The sequence below is a fragment of the Lissotriton vulgaris genome, chromosome 11 (assembly GCF_964263255.1).
Source record: "Lissotriton vulgaris chromosome 11, aLisVul1.2, whole genome shotgun sequence".
Taxonomy (NCBI): domain Eukaryota; kingdom Metazoa; phylum Chordata; class Amphibia; order Caudata; family Salamandridae; genus Lissotriton; species Lissotriton vulgaris.
This window is the reverse complement of record NC_141699.1, coordinates 150,321,499-150,339,648: the sequence shown is the minus strand read 5'-3', so window position 1 is coordinate 150,339,648 and position 18,150 is coordinate 150,321,499. Positions and strand designations below refer to the sequence as shown.

The following is an 18,150-nucleotide window of genomic DNA, read 5'->3' as shown; positions in this document are numbered from 1 at the left end:
GCGCAGCCTCCCAGATAGACAGCACAACCTGTTTGGAAGTGGGCAGGGAGCTTGGGGTGTTCCCACCGTAAAGTAAGTGGGGGAGATTATTTTGGTCCTGGGTAGCTATGCCACCTTCAAAGGTGGGGCTGCAGCACTTCTCAAAGGCAAATCCAGACTATTCCCCCACTCCACAGGAGATCCCTTATCAGAGGGCTGGGATTAGCAAAGAAGGCTTGCCCAATGGGTAAGGGGTGATTCTGGAGCTGGTATAGGAGCCGCAGAAGGGCAACCATCTTGAAAATAACTGAGCGTCCAAGTTAGGACAATGGGAGGGAGGACTAGAATTTTCATGTCCTTCACCAATCCCATCAGTTAAGACTGTAAATCGACCACATAGGCCTTGGGGCTGTCTTCAGTAACAGGTATTTAAACCCTAATGGCATGGCTTCGGGCAGTGGGCAATAAGGTAAATGGACGAATTAGCCCTACTCATGTGAGGACCGTAGTAGGTCTCAAAAACATGAAAAATCTGAAGGGCACAGGGGCCTGTCACCTTAGGATCATCTAGATATTATAACATATCATCTGCATATAGGGATATTTTGTCTCTGACGGTCTGCCCTCACCCAGGCCACCAGCGGTTCAACTGTGAAGCCGAAAAACAACGGGGGAGAGGGGACAAACCTGGAGAGTGCCCCTCTCTATATTGAACCAGTCAGACCCAGCCCCACCGACTCGCACCTCAGCCGGAGGCCTTTATACAGCAGTTGCACATAGCTAATACATTTTAGCCCAAAACAAAGACGAGTCAATAAGGTGAACAGGTAATCCCAGTCCATCGAGTTGAACTCCTTCTGAAAGTCCACCAGTAGCAGAGCTTGATGACGGGCATGATGGTGCACATCTCAATGACTTTGTTGGCATAAACCCGCACTGGTTGACGTGGATGAGGCAACCGATCACACCAGATAGCTGATTAGCTAACATCTTGGCCCACAATTTGTTCAACAGGGATATTGGTCTGTACTCCTCACAACGGGTCCCACAGAGGCCCGTCTTCAGGAGCACCACTGTGTCTGCTGCTCTTATGTCTCTGGGCAGCTCACCCCTCATCAGGACATCATTAAAGTTTTGCATTAGCAGGTTAACTGCCTGGGGCCATACACATTTCCATAACTCTGCCGGGAGGCCATTAGGCCCCGGCGCCTTACCCTCCTGATACTGTGCGAGGGCTGTTCTCAATTCTTCGCAAGTGACCTCTGCCTCCAGGGAGTCACGATCCACTGGGGATAAGTATGTCACCAGCAAGTCTGCCACAAACTGTGTGAGCCCCCCTCTGACTCAGTAGAAGCAATGGAAGCACCGGAGGTTCGAGCAGTGCATAGCCAGTGCAGCATTTTGCTTCTTTGTCTCCCCATTGGTAGATGCGGCTCCGTGTAGCCATCCATGCCTCATAGACCTCCTGCATAAGTTCCTGCTTGAGAAGTGTTGAGTGTGAATGGAATCGTGCAGGTCTGTTGAGGTCCCCTCCTAGAATCTACGGGGCAGTGGGGAGCTCCATGAGGAGGCGCCTCAGCATCCCCACAAAGTCAGAAGTAAGGGGGGGACGTAGATGCAAACAAGAGAGATCTGGGACCCCCAAAAAGAGGCAGTCAGCGCAATGTAGCAGCCCTTGATGTCATGCGACAGCCTGGATACCACCAGAGGGAGATGCCCACGGATCAAGATGGCCACCCCCTCAAGCCCCGGAGAAACCACGAGGGGAATACCTGCAAATACCCCCTAAGAGCCAAGAAGGAGCAGCGATAACCCATGAGGTGCACCTCCTGGAACATTAAGATGTCCTTTTTGTGATTTGTGAGCTGGTTTTAAAACTTCTCCTCTCTTAAGATTATCTTACATGCTGTTAATATGAATGAGCCAATATGTACCAGTGCCGGGTAAAAAAAAAAACACCATCCCTCACCGTCCCCCTTCCCAACTCCCACCCCACATTTTGACAACTAGAAGTGCCTGTTGTGATGTAGCTAGGGACAGTAGCCAACTTGGCTAACCTGAGATGTGTGTCTCCCCTGTTGTGCAACCCCGCCCAAATCACTCCTTGTACCCCCTTCATGAACCCTAACAAATACAAACCCATATAATAAAACTGCTCATGGCTTGGATTACCAGCCAAGCCCAAGCCACACCACGTCTTCTCTACGACCTGTATAGGCACCTGCCAAGTCCATGCAGAGTTAATTATGTCATGAGGTCTTGTGACAGCAACAGCTAATAGGAGTCCACCACCTTATGCAAGAGTCTCTTGGCCACCGCCCCAGCCACCTGTTATACAGGAGGTTTCTCTGGCCCTACAGATGGAGCGCTGCACTTGCAGTGGCAAATTCTGCCTGGGTAGCTATGCACCACTCACTTGACTGGCCCTCTTCTCCCCTTGCCCCTCAGTGAGATGGAATCACACTGCGCAAGTTGGGAAGCTCCGCCACTAAGTCCCATGCTGCTTCCGGGATGTCAAAAAACAAAGTCTTGTCCTGGAATGACTTTCAAGCGGGAAAGGAAGAGAAACATATATTGGAATTCATGGCCCTATGTTTTTGTTTGACCTCTTGAAAGGATCGTCTCTGCTGTTGAACCTTTAGCGTGTAGTCTGGGAAAATCATTGCCTGGTAGATTTGGAAGACCAGAGATCCAGTCTTGTGTGCCACCTGGAGTATGGCATTCTGGTCAGCATAGTTAAGAACCCGGGCAATGAAGAGGCGTGGCAGGGAGCCCACAGGAGGTTTAGCAGTTAGTGCTCTGTGCGCCCTTTCAAGTGTAAAGCAGGCTGACACCTCTGAGGCTGGCACCCAACTCTTTAACGAGTCGAAGAAGAATAAGGTCTGTGTAGTCCCCTCCGGCCCCTCTGGGATGCCCTCAATGTGCAAATTATTGTGCCGTCCATCATCCCCTTTTGTATCGCTGTGATCTTCCCCTCAGCATCTTCTACCCAGGCCTCTAGGTGTCCGACCAGGTGCTGCAGTGACAAGAGGCGATTTGACTGTGTATTCAGTTTCAGAGACTCTGCTCTCTACCTCTGTGACCCTGATTACTATGTTCCACAGATCTTGCCGGATCTGTGACAGGTCCATTTTCAGTTCCACCATTTTGCCTTCCATGGTTTCTATAAGGACTTGGATCACTTGCAGAATGGTGAATGTTTGTAACCCCTCCAAGTGCTGGTCTCCATCGATGCTGCCTGCTTGCTGTATTTGTCGATTTACTGTTGCTCTGCAGAGCCAGAAGACTTCTCTATTGTCATGGTGTGATTTCTGGCAAAAAGGGGTAGGACTGAGGTCCAGGACAGGGGGCAAAAACAGCAGTCTGTGGCTCGTGCCGCCAGTGCAGTAACTTCTCAAACCAAACCCAGCTAGGTATTCTGCAGGAAACAGTGGGTCACCTCGCAGCACTGAGTCATCACTCTCAGTCTAACCACTGATCTTCATCTGTGCAGGGCCCTCCTCAACATCCCAGACTACTATGGAGACAGTCACATCGGGCCAGTCACGGATCACTCCTCCTGCCAGGTTTGCCCAGTCATACCACATGTCTCTGTCAACTCCTACCAGACAGCCCCCCCAAGGGTGGATTTCTGTGAGGCGTGACCAGAAAGTGCCATGTGGCTCGATAATGCCATAGGTGTCTCTGGCTTTGCAGGGGTAGTGTGGTCTCTGTGGAGCTGCTAGAGTGGGGAGCGACCACTGTGCAGGGGGAGGACTCTAGGGCACAGGACCACCATCCAGTCCCAGCTCTGGAACCGCTGTATTGGCACTGGGGATCGCAGCGGGAGAGAGGATTATAACCACAAAAAGACTTTCACCCTACCATGCGTTTGGGCACCTTGCCTAATCTCCTCGTCGGCATCGCCAGTGTGCGAGGCGAGCCACGCCCGAATCTGTATCCCCACTCCGCACTTCAGGGAGGGAGGTCTGCGCAGGCCATTGGCAACACCCCAGGCCTTTAGGTGTGACTCCACCCTGGGGCACCAGACCAATATGCAGGGCTACCATTGGGAAATTCGCTCTGCAGTAGGCCCTCCCTTCATTGCCAGCCCCCGAAGCCTAATTGTGGCTGGAAGGGTCTTATACTCAAGCCCGGTTGTGGCAGAAGGCCCACAGCTCCTGCTGCAACATCTAGGGTGGAGGGGGGGTTTCGCCACAGTTGTATGTGCCACTGGCCGTGTTATGCAAAAACCACAGTTGATGGACAGAATGCAGAACAATGTCATACATTCACCCCAGTACAGAGATCTGGGCCTAAATCCATCGTATATTTTTGCACTCCACACCACCCCAGTTCAGACATGGCCATATGCAAATTAGTCTGACCCTGTGCCTCATGGGAATAATCCAGCCCGAACTGCCAAGCCATGCATTCCCTGGACCAGAAACAAGCTTCTGAGGACCGGTTTCTGGCATTCCAGCCGTCTTCATCCCGGCTTGCTTGAATCCAGTGGTGTGGAGAGCATGGGACACATGTCTGAGCATGCCCATCCCACTTGGGGTGACAAATGCAAAAACCACAGTTGATGGACAGAGTGCAAAAAAATGTCATACATTCACCCCAGTACAGAGATCTGGGCCTAAATCCATCGTTTTTTGCACCCCACACCACCCCAGTTAAGACATGGCCATATGCAAATCAGTCTGACCCTGAGCCTCATGGGAACAGTCCAGCCCGAACTGCCAAGCCATGCCTTCCCTGGATCGAGAACCGGTTTCTGGCATTCCAGCCGTCTTCAGCCCGGCTTGCTTGAATCCAGTGGTGTGGAGAGCATGGGACTCATGACTGGCCGTGTTATGGCATCGCATTTCCAGCCTCCAGTTATCTGGGCGGGGAAGATGGCCCTTGTGAGCGCTGCTGGCCCGATCACCGACATATGCTCCTGCAGGTTCCTACCCTGTCCGTCCTGCATCAGCACCGGGTCTCAGGGGACACAGGTAGGTGGAACTTCAGCGCAGCGATCAGGAGAGTAACCTGGGCTAGATCGCGCTGTGATCAGCAGCAGGTTCTGGATAATTAGCGTGGTGCAGCAAACCTTCCTCACAGAGTGTCCACCGTTGTTGGTTCCTAAGTCAAAATGAAGTCAATTTTAATAAATAAATTAAGACCAAAGCTACAAAAATCCAATTAGTGGAACTGAAGATATGCAGATTTGAAAATTTCAGTGAATATAGCTAAAAAACCACAGAGCCCAAACATGTTTTTTTATTGAAGGGTCACACTCAGACCAGAGCGGAAGATGGGCCTTTGTGTATGGGAAAATAAATCAGGTAAACATAATATTAACTACAATATACGCACCAGTTATCGATGACCCTCTCCCAATATTGCAGCTTAAGCAAGCACTGGTGGGTATACCAGGACAAATAATATGGGGAGGCGATTTTAATTGTTTACAAAATCCCACAATTGACTCATCTGAAAAAGATCGGCCCCAAAATAAACCACAAGTAGCCATTGCGCTCCAAAGCTGTAAAACAGATTTGGATATTTTTGATTGTTGGCCTTCCAAAAACCCATTTAAACGTGAATATTCCAGCCATTCTGCAAAATACAATTCGTCTTCCAGGCTGGATTTCTACCTAATATCGCATGGTCTTGAAATGAGTACCTATGAACATCTCCCAAACGCATTCTCAGACCATGCATTAATTAAAATGGAAATAAATATAGGAATTCAGGAAAAAGAGGGACCTAAAATATGGTATTTTAATAAATTGAACCTTGCAGAACAACAGTGGTACACAGATATTGAGGAGGAGATTCAGGCATTTTTTAATCGCAATAGAGGTTCCGCCCCAGTTAATAAATATGGGATGCATTTAAGTCCACACTTAGAGGTATAATTACCTCCAAAGAAATCCCTAAACAAAAGACCCAAAAGGAGGATAAAACTACTATTCAGAAGAATCTTATACATGCAAACCAAGAGCATTATAGAATCAAATCTTTAGCCACTGGGCAAAAGGTATCAGAAGCGGAAAAAAAAATAGGGAATTTTTTTATGACTTAGGCGATGCAGCTAGCAGTCTATACGCTCAGAAGCTTTATGAAGAAAGCAAATATACAGGGAGATTCCTAGCTTGGCAAGCCAAAGAAAATCAAGTACGTAATAGAATAGAATAGACCATCTCTATGACCCAGTCACTAAAACACATGCAAAAACTACTGCAGCTATAGGAGAGATGTTTTTTAAACACTATGCAGGAATCTGTCAGACTTATGAACAAGCAGCAAGTGAAACAGTTTGTGACTTTCTAGCTGAACTACGAATTCCAAAACTAGTAAATGAGTATAAAAACTTACTAATAGGGGAGTTTACAAAGATAGAATTGGATGAGGTAATAAGCACCCTGCCTAGCGGTAAAGCTAGCGGGGAGGACGGCATCCCCGTGGAATTTTTTAAGATATTCTCAGGAACATTACGGAGTGAGTTCTTGAACACCGCGGCACGCCTGGTGACTAATGCCCCCCCCAGAACACCATCTCTGCCCCTTCTCAAAATGCTCCACTGGCTTCCTATCCGGAGACGGGTGGAATTTAAGACCTGCTGTGTGGTGTACAAGAGTCTCCATAAGTTAGGGCCGCTCTATCTGGCCGAAAAATTTGTTCATCATCACCCCCCTCGTAATTTACGGTCCAGTACCCAGCTGTTACTACAGATTCCACAACATAACAAGACCAGACAGGGAGGACGCGCTCTTTCTGTTATGGGTCCGCGCCTGTGGAACAACCTCCCCCTCTCCCTTAGACAGTGCTCTAGTCATCTAGCCTTCAGGAAAAGTCTTAAGACAACCCTATTTCAGTATTAGTGCCTGCTTAGACCTGTTTCCTCCTCAGCACTGCGCGGAGATACACCTTCGGGTGTGATTCCGGCGCGTTACAAACCCACAAATAAATAAATAAAATATTAGCTAACCACTTACTTCAAGGAGGGCTACCGCCAGAATCATTCCGTATGGCAGTGGTAGTTAGCATTTTGAAGAAAGGAAAAGATAAAGAAAATATGAATTCCTACAGGCCAATAAGCCTTTTAAATACAGATTATAAAATTTTTACCAAACTCCTGGCGAACCGATTTAATAAAATGATAGGACCACTTATTGAACCAGATCAATGCGGTTTTATAGCAGGGAGACATCTGTATACTAACACAAGATTCTTATTAGAGGCCCTGGATTTTTTTAATGTTAATAAAGTCAAAGCACAGATCTGGTTTTTAGATGCAGAAAAGGCTTGCGACCTTGTTTCATGGGACTGCCTATTTGCGAATTTGCACAGTTTTGATTTCCCGATTGAATTTGTATCCCTTTTGAAACAATTATATCAGCATTCTAAGGCACAGATTATGATTAATAATGTAAATGTAGGGACATGCGATATAAGTAGAGGCAGTCAAGGGTGTCCTCTATCCCCAATTTTATTTGCCCTATTTATTGAGCCTCTAGCTATTGCAATTAGGGGGAAAATGGCCCATACGGCACCAATACCTGGAATGACGAATATAAAACTTTACGGCAATGGCATTATGCTTTTTTTAAATCCTGAGCCTTCGAAAGTCGGAAATGTTAAATTTTTTTCCGGATTTTAAGAAATTGGGGGGCTATAAGATAAATACAAATAAAACGGAAATCATTTTAAGTAATTGCAGTCCAGACACTTTATTAGCAGAATTCAGGCTGACATACAATACGGCCCCTAAGAGATATTTGGGAATTTATATAACAGAAAAGATCTTTATGCCCTAAATTATATGCCATTATTAAAAAGGGTTAGTTCTCAACTAGCTCGCTGGAATCAACTCCCACTATCAATAACGGTATCAGTAGCTTTAATTTGTATGTCTATTTTACCACTTTTTAATTTTCTCTTCAGTGCAGTTCCATGTGCAATTCAGGCTTCTTTTTTTAAGGAAGTGGACAGTATGTTCTCTTCTTTTTTATGGGCAAATAAGACTCCAAGGTTGGCACTCAGCACTTTGAATTGTTCGATCACAGAGGGCGGTCTCTCACTTCCAAAAATTAGAGACTATTACTATGCAACTTTTGCACACCACAGCGTTAGGTTTTTCTTGCTAGACAGCTATGAGGCAGATAATTTTTTTATGAGAAAGATCTTAATTGAACTTAAGGTTAATGACACAGTAAGAGTGACCAAATACCCAAAGAAGGTTCGATATAAGTCTATATAATGGCTATTCAAACAAAAAATCCAGCCCCTGAAATACTTTGATATTCCCAGACGAATGGTTCAACTAGCTTAATGAATCCGAGTATAGGTGAGAAGTTTTTTTTGGATAAAAACATTCTGAGACTTTGGGGGGAAAATGGCTTTGTGAAGATTCAGGATTTTGTCCTAGGGAATAGTTGGAAATCCTGGGAAGAAGTAGAAAAAGAAATTGAGCATTTAAATACAATTTTAAAATGGTTGTTTATTAGCTTACATGCCTTTTTTAGAGAATTAGATATAGATAATCTATTCTATAAAACATATATAAGTGAATCATTAAACAGCCAGACACAGAGGAAGATTAGCACTTGGATCAAATTTTTTAATGAACATAGATCAGGTACAGCATATGATAAAGCAAGAGACAGGTGGAGAAAGCGAGAAGATCTGGAGATTAACAGATCCGCTTGGGATAAAATTAATACATTTAATAGATCATTATTCCGAGGTGCTAACTTCAAACGGATGCAATTCTTTTCTAAATGGCTAATCTACAGAACACCTTCGTTCCTTCACAAAGTATACCCCCAAGTAGAGGATAAGTGTTTTCGGTGCGAAGAAAAGGGTAATTTGAAACATATTATATGGGAATGTACCGAAATACAGAAATTCTGGAAAGATATCGAAAAATACCTTTGAAACACTATAGATACCCAAATTTCTATTAACGACTCAATTGCGGTTAAAGGTTGTTCACTTAACTCCACTCCCTATGATGAGTTACTATTTATGGTATCCCTGGTAGCAAGATCACTTATTCTACAACTGTGGAAAACAGATAGAGTACCGACTTTTAATGCTTGGAAAGCTAAAATACTAAAAGTTCAGGGAAGGGAAGGAAAATATGCACTAAGGTCAGGGGCAATCAAAAAATATGATACATTTTGGAGTGTTTTTGAATGCTAACGGGTTTCTCTATTATATTATATTGTTCAATGCACATTGCACCTTATAAGGAATATGCACTTTGTAAGAAATATCTTCTCCCAGCATTAGTACTTATGTGCCACATTTTTGCCTTGTTGTGTATGTATTTTATAGTTTCTCTTAAATTTTAAATGAAACTGATATGTACTGTTTTTTATGCTTATATGAACTCTCAAAAAAAAAAAAAAAAAAAGAATAACTTAAATCCTGGTTGAGAAGAGTTGCACAGTCCTATGTCGAAGTTGCAAAGCACAGCCGCCACAATGCGAGGTCCGGGTTAGAGGTGCGTCGCACAACGTCGGTTCCAATGAAACTATAAATACTATGCAAAGTCCTTGAGCCGGGTAGGTCCACTCAGCAGAGGTGATTCGTCAGTTCTGCTTGGGGTTGCACCACACAGCAGAGGAGTGTGTTGGTTCTGCTGGATTCACAGATGGGCTGGCAGAGCACCTTCAGGCCCACTTCCAAGGGTGCACAACTGAGGTGGCACAATTTGGCAGTGTAGGACTCACAGATGGGGGAGTACAAGAACTGGGTTCAAGGTTGTTGGAACCTTCTGTCCCTGAGGCTGTAGTCAGGAGGCTTGCCAACTAGCCCTTAGAGTCACTCAGGTGGTCCTGGGTTCACAGATGCAGGTTCAGTCCTTCTCACCCAGGCAAGAGGATGGGAGAAAGCAGGTGAGCAAAGCAGGGAAGCAGTCCTTCAGTGCAACTGTCCAGTCAAGTGGTAGTCCTTTCAGCAGCACAGCAGTCCTTCTTCCTGGCAGAGTTCACAGGTCCAGAAGAGTACTGAAGAGTTGGGATCTAAGGTCCAATATTTACACCTGGTTTCCACTTTGAAGTGGCGGAAAGTGCTAGAGGTTTCCACCCCCCTGGGGTGTGAGACAGCCACTTCCTCCCTGCCCTGGCACCATCTTGTCTGGGGTTAAAATAGACTAGTGACAATCCCTTTGTGAGAGTGCTCAGGCGGTGCCATTTTGATGTGCAAGGGTGGTAAGAGACTGCACCTCCTCCCTGTAAACTCAGAGTGGCCCATCCTGCCAACACCTATCATCCATTTGTCTCACTGTCTGGGATCAATACACAAAGACCAGCTGCCAGCTACACCTAGTCATGTGACCAAGGGGCAGAAGCAACAAAATAAGGATAAGAAAAAACAAACTTCCGGAAAGTTGCATTTCCAGAATTGTGAATAGAAATCAGACTATACCATTAAAATGGACTTTAAATTAAATTCTTTAGACACCAAACTCGACTTGTCTACCTACTCCCAATTGGAAGTTACAGGTTATTACATGTAATAGGTAGCTCCAATGTTGTCCTACGGGAGAGGTAGGACATGTAAAACTTAAAAGTACATGTCCTACTTCTTAAGTAGACAGCACCTTTCCCTCTGGGATGTTGAGGGCCTAACCTAGAGGTGATATATATGTATTAACAAGCATGTAATAGGTATCGCATTAGGAAAGTTTGAGCTATTGGTATTGTAAATGACAATTTGTTTTATTTGTGTTGGTTTTGAAAATAGCTAAATTAATAGCTGTGTCATTTACAATGCCAATAGTTTTAACTTTCGCAAATGTGACACCTATAGCATTTGTACTGCAATATGTGTTGTATTTACGTGACTTAGTGAATTGATTTTACAAATATAAATGGCTTTTAATTATTATTATTATTTTTTTAACAACTCTTTTTATTAACAGATCGCACATAAGACACAGTACTCCATACCCCGCAGGAGCTGCAACAAGCACATCGTAGCATAGTCAGCGATCCATATAACATCTTAAGACTTAACCACTGGCCCCCGCCCCCCTCCCCCCACCTTTGGCCCACCCCCACCCCCCTGCCCCCTGCACAATGTCTCTTTATTCCTGTAGAAAAATGTGCATACAAATAACAGTGTGTATGATATCGCCTCCATGTCACCATCACATCTGCCCCTCTGCGTCTCTTAACGGTGTTCGGGGTTCCAGCCATAGACCCCTCTAGTCCGCCCATCGTTTCCATATTATGTAATGTTTCCTAGGGCAGCCTCTGGCTTTAAATACTGGCCGCTCCAACCCCATACAAAAATCAAGGCACACCTTGGGAGCTCGGTGGTCCTTCCAAGCCTGAGCCACATCACTCTTTGCAACTGTAAGCCCCAGCAGAAGTAAATGTCTCTTGTATATGTTGCCACCTACTCCTTCAAGAACGTGAAGTAGCCCTAATTTGGGGGTATGAGGGAGGTCCCAGCCCAGCACCTCCGATAGACAGTCCCACACCCCAGTCCAAAATCCAGCCAAGCTATCACAGCTCCACACTGTATGTAGGAAAGTGCCCACCTCGTGGCCACATCTCAGGCACACTGGGGACTTAATCAGACCAGCCCGCCACAATCTCTCCCTGGTGTAGTAAGCCCTGTGTGGGTACTTAAACTGTATAAAGCGCAGGCGCATGGCAATAGCTGCCCCTCTGGGGGCCTCGAGGGCTTCTCACCAATCCTACTCCTCTAGCTCTCCCACATCCCCCACCCAGGAGGCACATAGTGTCTGTAAAGAGGAAGAGCAATGTGTGACCAGTGTTTGGTAAATACGGGATATTTTTTTTTCCTCTAGGTCCCCCATGAACACTTTCGCCTCTATTGGGCTGAACTCAGGCAAGGAGTCTAGTCCCTCCAGTGTAGGTGTAAGGGCATGTCGGAATTGTAAGTACTTAAAGAACTGCGTTTGGGGCATACAATATTCTTCACTAAGCTCTTGAAAGGATTTAAGTGTTGTGCCCTTCTAGACATGCCCTAGTGTGGAGATTCCTATAGAATCCCTGCCTCAGAGGCCCCGCAGTGACGCCAGCGCTGGCAGCCGCCCATTGTGCCAGAGCGGGGTCTCCTCCCTCAGCCTCCCCCACCATCCCATGCGACGTAGCAACTGTCGCCAGATCTGAAAGACCACCTGGGTAGCCCTGGGCAGCCCCTTCCTCAACCTTGCTGAGTATAAAATAGTGTGTAGTGTATCTGGGTCCATCAAGTATATCTCGAGGGCATATGCTGGGTCCCCCCTGTCTCCATACCACCATTCATTCAGGACTAGGAGGTGGGACGCTTGATAGTAAGACAATATATCCGATGTTGCCAGTCCTCCGCAGTAAGTAGACAAAAAGCAAGTGCGCAAGGCCACTCGCACCGCCCCCCCCCTGCCCATAGAAACTGGCCCAGAGCCGAATTAACCTGCTGGAACCATTGCGAAGAGATGGAGTATGGGTGATTTTGTCACTGGTACAGAAGGCGCGGAAGGGCGACCATCTTAAAGATAGCCGACCTGCCGTACAGGTTGAGGGGCATACAAGACCAAGATTTCATCTCATTCTGAACCCTGTCCCAGACCGGCACTATGTTGCGTTCCCATGCGATTGCCGGCGAGGCCGTCAAAAACACCCCTAGGTACTTGAGGCCCCCAGCTGCGACCTGCAGTGTCGATGCCCATGACCCAGTTCCCACGCGGTCGCCTAGCACCCAAAGAGTGGATTTCCGCTGATTCAGGTACAATCCTGATACTTCACCAAATATTCTCATTATTTCCAGGACTCTAGGCCCCGACCTATTCACATCCGTAAGGAAAAACAGGACGTCGTCTTCATACAATGCGATTCTGTCCGACGGTCCTGCCTCCCATTCAAAGCCCCGTAGCTGCGCGTCCATCCGAGGCTTTTAATTTTTTTTAAATAATTAATACTTAAATAAAAGTTATTGTAATTTATAATGGCAATAGCTTAAACTTTTGTAAATGACTTTTGGGAAGATTATGTTCAGTGTATTTTATTGTGACGAAAATCCAAGAACAAGTGAAATAAGAACATCTTATTGTGACATTTGTAATAAAGCTTGAAACATTGAGAGAACATATTTGAACCAGTTGTTGTTGAATGGTTGCACAGATTGATGCTGTGGTGGCGCTGAGTGATGTTGTGGTGGCGACGAGTGATGCTGTAGCGTTCAGTTATGCTGTGGTAGCGCATAGTGATGTTGTGGTGCCCCTGAGTGATGCTGTGGTGGTGTTGAGTGATGCTGTGGTGATGCGATAGACAGATAGAGTGCGATAGATAGATAGCGGGAGGACAATAGATAGAGTAAGTGCAACAGATAGGTAGAGGGAGGGCGATAGATAGGTATCGGCAGGGCGATCGATAGATAGAGGGAGGCAGATAAATAGATGGAGGGAGGGCAATAGATAGAGGGAGGTTGATAGATAGATAGATAGATAGATAGATAGATAGATAGATAGATAGATAGATAGATAGATAGATAGATAGATAGAGTCAGGGCGATAGATAGATAGAGTGAGGGCGATAGATAGATAGATTGAGGGTGATAGAGAGAATGAGGGCGATAGATAGATAGAGTGAGGGCGATAGAGTGAGTGAGGGCGATAGAGTGAGTGAGGGCGATAGATAGAGTGAGGGCGATAGATAGAGTGAGGGCTGAGGAAATATAAATTTTATGGTCAAGATGTGTTCCCTAGCGCGTACCCCACCGTCTCCATGTACGAGTTAAAGTGCATGTAACTTGTCATAGTATTCAGCTGCTGCCTGTGCCTACAGTGTGGGCCGGCGATATGTGGACTGTGTGCCACATCGTGCATTGAACATTCCAGTTTCCTCTCAAACCGTCAAAGAAAGAAAGATGAGCAAATGATGTTGCAAGAACAAACTGATCAATTTATGATGATTAATATATCATGAAGGGTCCGTAGGGAACAAGGAGGGAATGAGGAAATATAAATTTTATGGTCAAGATGTGTTCCCTAGCGCGTACCCCACCGTCTCCATGTACGAGTTAAAGTGCATGTAACTTCCCTCCTGTACCAGCTATGAAGACGCAAATACATTTGCGTCCAACGTTAACATGTCCTCTTTCAGACCCACCTTGAATGGGTTGAATGGTCCGTTCCTAAGTATGTTATGCCAACGTCTTTTAGTAGTGTACTTCTACGTTTTTCAGCTCTAGCTAAGTAGGCCCTGAATTTCTGCCACCGAGCCTCTTTTCTGGCTTCTGACTCCAAGGGCCTCTGCCCAGGCTGCTTCTGTACCCGTGAACTCTGACTTACTTTCAGCGCGGCCCCTCGCGCTCAGCTCAGCCTGCTGCCTGCCAAGATCGACTATAACCTTCGAGTTATCTGTTCCGCTCCCCGAAAAATACATTCCTGCCTGCTAGTTTCAGTAAACATTCCCCTCAGCTGCAGAGCCAAAGGGCCGGCCTGTTTCTGTGCAAGTAATTCAAGTAATTCATAGCCCTTGTTGCCATGCTCCCATGGAAGGCCCATGCCCCCACGCTTCTCATACAGACACTCAGGCGCTTATACACGCACTCACAGCAAGTATAGAATAGCTTCTGCCCTAGAGACCTTTCCGCCCAGATAGCTTAGTTCCTAAACATCAGATACCAGATATGATAGAAGCACAAGTTGATCTGACATGCCAGACTTCTGTCTCTTTCCGTCAGTGTAAATGTCAAGTCCCCTGCACCCTCCAGCTTCACGTCAATCACACGTCATGCAGCTGCGCGCGCATCCAAGCTTCCGATTTCTGCTGACATTGCAACATTTCTGTTAGTGCCACCCCTTTTGTGACACCTACCTGTGACGTTTCTAGCACACACCTCTAGTTCACGCCTCTTGATTACGCACTTGTAACACGTGTATACTGTTATCTTGTCTTCTCTCAGCTGTTACGCCTCCTGCACTGTTGCTTATGGCATGAATTAAGTATATAAGCTATGTACTGTTAATAAAATGGAGCGCTCTATCCCTTCTGACACCCCTGTGGTGGTCAGAACCCGATATCCTGGTCATGACCATTCCTTTTTAAGGAATAAAACCCCTAAGAACTCTAACACCACGGACTCTGTCTTTTTCTTCCGATCTGAGTTATTATTGATTAAGTACTTACCTTGCATAGAAATTAAGAGAGTAAATTAATTATTTACGTCATTTGGCGCCCGAATAGGGACCCCTCCCCCACCTCACGCGCCGGTTGGCGCATTGCAAGCTCTGTCCCCTGCCATCAGTTAGATGGAACCTACGCGTACCGGCAGGATTTCCTGCATCTCCCTCTGACCCACGGAGGTGACGAAGACTGCGATCAGTGCCCAGACGAGGCGGTGAGGAGTGCGGAGGATCCCGACCAGAGCCTAGCCGAAAGAAACAAGGTCCGAGGTGTCAAGAGGCCCACCAGGTTTCCGAAGTTTTCCGAAGTTTCCCGAAGTTTTCCGAAGTGTCGAGTCGAGTCCAGTCGAGTTTTCCGAGGCCTTCTGTTTCCGTGCTTCCCGGTGAGTACCATTGCTGGGACGTATCTAGACGGGTTTGGGTACACAAGTCCGGTCTGCACTGTTTTTAGGCAGTGTATCTGTACTGTTTAGCAGTATATCTAGTATTCTGAATTTCTGCACTGTTACAGCAGTGTATCTGTACTGTTTAGCAGTACATCCAGTATAGGGGGTAGTCATCTATGTCTCAAATGTCTTTTCATGTGATTAATGTCGTGGTATGAATGTGAATGTGACCGTTTTTATGTGCATTATTGTGTTTTCTTGTATAACTAGTTATATTCAGAATTAAGTATCAAGGATCGAGCATTCAGTATTAAGTAAGCAAAATGCCGTTTTTCAACAAGTTAAAGCAGATAGGAACTAGGAAAGGGATACTAGAGGAAGAAATTCCTATCCCCCCTAGGGACACTCCAGGTAACTTTATGTATAACAAGCATGGCATAGATGCCATATTGTATCTAGAATTATGGGCCGATTATACGAAACATCTTGACGAGAGACACAGATGGCCAGTTAATGGAACATGGGATGCCGAGTGCATCATGAAGGTAGAAGAGGCATTATGGAAAAAGAAAGCCAGACAATCTCAGAAAGACGCCATAGAATTCTGGCGTAAGGAATCACATAAACGTACTGAAAAAGCACTCCGTAGAGAAGACAGACTTAAAGAATCAGATAAAGCTCAAGAAAACGAATTAGTTACTGAAGGAATCCGAGTAAAAACAGAACAAATAGATCGCATCCGAAATAGCCAAGTAAACGGCATGTATCTTATGGCCGAGGGTACACCTGACGCCATTTCAGAAATACCGAAAAATCTGCCGCCACCACTGGTTCCAACTAAAGTAATGCATAAAACTACTAAAGACATATTCCTGAATTCCTATCTAGAAGATGTAGCTCCCGCTTACACCAATCTGCCTGTTCGTGCCCTGCCTACTGACAGGGACGGGGGTGGCACCCCGCCCCCAGATCATGCTCTGCCAGTATCACGACAGACCTCCCCCGTTCCGCCAGCCCCGCCACTTCCCACATCCAAAACAGACCTACCGAAACCACGTCTACCAGATCCTACTAAAAGACAAATTCAAATACAGACTCCACACAGAGATGATGCCCAAGCTTCCGCTTCAGGAGGTGCGACCGCGGGTCTTCGGACCCCGCCCTTAACGCACAGGTTATCCCTAGGGGACTTGCGGAGTCCCACCATGTACAAATCACCCCGCCTTGATATACTCAAAGGGCAACTTACAGTTTGCAGATATGATCCAGTACCCGGAAAAGAAGATAGAATGATGATGGCATCATTGCGGTTACGAGCCGCTACTGATTTTCTGTTAATGTTTCCAGGAATCAAAGAGCACCTAGACAGAATCTACCGGTTTATACAGACCGGAAAAGATCCCGAAAGCATTAAAGACGCCATGGAGCATCAGAAAGTTGACACTCAAGCATATATATTACGTTTCTTCATAAATTGCCTAATAAGAGAACGAGACAGGCCTGAGACAGATCAGGATGAAATAGAGGCACTCCACAAGTGGGGTAAAAATATATCGGAAGGAAAACATGATAGACAGAATTGCATAGCTAGCATGTACAAGAAAATAAGAAAGACAGTAATAGAGATACACGAAAAAGAGAAAGACAAAGCTTCCTCCGAGGAGGAAGAAGAATCTGAAGAACCAGAAAAAGCTGCAGATACTATAGCATATGTAGGTAAGGGAAATTACCTTAGGAAAGGCATCCGTCCAGAAAGCAAGAGAGTTTTCTTCTCTGCCTTGACAAATCCGAATTCTGCTGAGCATCAGTTCCAGGAAACTGATAAAAGGCTTCGAGATCGAGTTGGGTACCACGTACTCAATTCTATGGATGAACAAGAACTAGCCCGATCAGCTGTATCATGGGCCGAGAATGCAGACATATATAATGATGACACGGTAGCGCAGACATTTCTGAACCTCTCCCCCGACGAACAGAAATTAGCAGGTGTATACATGATTCAGCGCCTCCTCATCAAATACAGAAAACATTATTCTGATCCAGGTCCCTTACACGAAACACTAGAAGCACTACTCATGGATAGATGGAGAGGCTTAAGTACCAAGTTAATACAAATAATTCTAGAACAACGCCGTAGATATGACACGTTCATCAGCTCCGAATATGTTCCCGCCTCGCCCCCAGAAAGGAAAATGTATCACATGCAACGCCTGAGTGGCGTTGAAAGTCAGAACCCCTTACGAGAAGTACACCCAGTTATGGGTACAGATAATGTCTTGAAACGTGTATATGTACACACGCCATTGACCAAGCTAGAACTGTTAGAAATGAAGAAACTAGTCCCGTGCCATGATAAAGACCCTGCAGGTTTCCACAGAGAGCTTAAAGACATGTTACTGATGGGGGATTACACATATGATGACATCATGAAAATGTTAAAAGTACTGTTGCCCACGGGTATCTTCGAGAAATTGAAGGAAAAGGAATGGGAGGTGGGGGACACAAAGATTGCATGGGCAGAAATAGAGGACGAAGAAAGAAAACGGGTCCCTGGGGTAGGCCTTGGGGACAAAACTAAAGCATTACCAGGTTTGATAGTACAGGTCCTGCCAAGATTATTGACGACTAGAAAGGAAGATTGGGACGCGATCTCGTCCTGTAAAC

General features: G+C 45.9%; 1 protein-coding gene across 1 annotated transcript in view; it reads left to right on the top strand.

Moving 5' to 3' along the window:
- Positions 1-18,150, top strand: part of CFAP251 (cilia and flagella associated protein 251) — a 663,510-nt gene that overhangs the window by 453,290 nt on the left and 192,070 nt on the right. The window lies entirely within an intron of this gene.